General features: G+C 38.0%; 1 pseudogene; it reads left to right on the top strand.

Moving 5' to 3' along the window:
• Positions 1 to 779: 779 nt before the first annotated feature.
• LOC140500607 (large ribosomal subunit protein uL23-like) lies at positions 780 to 1,285 on the top strand (annotated as a pseudogene).
• The last annotated feature ends 273 nt before the right edge of the window (positions 1,286 to 1,558 follow it).

Here is a 1,558-nt window from a genome sequence, read left to right on the forward strand (position 1 = left end):
TTTTTTTTTGGCCTTCACCAAATGTGGTATAGTGGAAAAAGACTGCTAGGCTCTGGGCCAGAAGATCTAAGTTTTTTCAATTTCTATGTTTAGACAGAAAAATTACTTTAGATAAATCATTAATTTCTATAAATCTTGATTTCTTTATCTTTAAAATAATAGCTGGATATGATAATCTCTGATGTATTTTCTAGCTCTAAAATTCCATAGTTCAGTAGGAAAATTTGGTTTTTGGTTGGGAAACAAATGTTGTGAATAATTGCATATTCTGTTTAAAGAGAAATTTAAAATATGTAATACATCTATTATTAATAGAATTTGTGGCTCAGCATTCTATACTGTGGGATTATAAAGACTGGATTTGATCCCAAATACTACCCTGAAATATCACTCTCTGAATCTGTTCCCTGCTGAGTCTTGATCTGCAGTAGTTCTGTACATAGGTATTAATGTGTATATCTGTTGCTTTCCACTAAGTATTATAGTATCTGTTAATCCCTTTGGCTTTTCAATTCTCCCCTCCACTAATCTTATACTCACCACTGGGAAGCACTTGCTCCCTGCTATAAGTTGCAGGATTTTTTTCTTTGTAGCCAACAAAGAATCATTTTAATTTCAGTCTTCCAGGATGTGGTGACTAAGAAGCCACTCCACAATCACACTTCAGTCATAGCCACAGGCTATCACTTACCATACCCGGATAATAAAAGTCAGGTGGAAAGTCCTCAGTTTAAGTATGTCTTCCTTTTAAGGAGTTAACAATACTTAAGATTGAGATCATGCCTTTCCCCCAAGATGGCACCGAAGGTGAAGAAGGAAGCCGTTGTCCCCCCAAGATAGAAGCCAAGTCCAAGCCCTTGAAGGCCAAGAAAGCGGTGTTGAAGGGTGTCCATAGCCACAAAAAGAAGAAGATCTGAACATTCCCCACCTTCTGGTGACCCAAGACACTAAGGCTAAGAAGGCAGCCCAAATACCCCCGGAAAAGTGCCTCTCAGAGAAACAAGCTTGACCGCTGTGCCATCATTAAGTTTCCCTTGACCACTGAGTCTGCTATGAAGAAGACTGAGGACAACAACACCCTAGTTTTCATTGTGGACGTCAAGGCCAACAAGCCTCAGATCAAGCAGGCAGTAAAGAAGCTGTATGACATCGATGTGGCCAAGGTCAACACACTGATCCGGCCTGATGGAGAGAAGAAAGCTTATGTCTGTCTTGCTCCAGACTATGATGCTTTGGATATTGCCAACAAAATTGGAATCATCTAAACTGTGTCCAGCTGTCTCACTGCACCTACGATAAAAAGTTTTCCCCGATGAGAAAAAAAAAAGATTGTGATCACAATAATTTGTACAAGATCATGGTCTGACAGGGTTAGAAATTCTCTAGATCCTTTCTGGCTTGGAAGAAAAAATTAATTTGATTCAGAACAATAGGGAAACAAAATAAGCAATGTTATCATTTTTTATTATTTTCAATGTTAATATTTTCTATTATTTCCACATAGCCCAGATTCCTGCCTTTATTATGCAAATGCAAAACAATCTTAGTTGTATTTTGG

This window comes from Notamacropus eugenii, chromosome 4 (assembly GCF_028372415.1).
Source record: "Notamacropus eugenii isolate mMacEug1 chromosome 4, mMacEug1.pri_v2, whole genome shotgun sequence".
NCBI classification, from domain to species: domain Eukaryota; kingdom Metazoa; phylum Chordata; class Mammalia; order Diprotodontia; family Macropodidae; genus Notamacropus; species Notamacropus eugenii.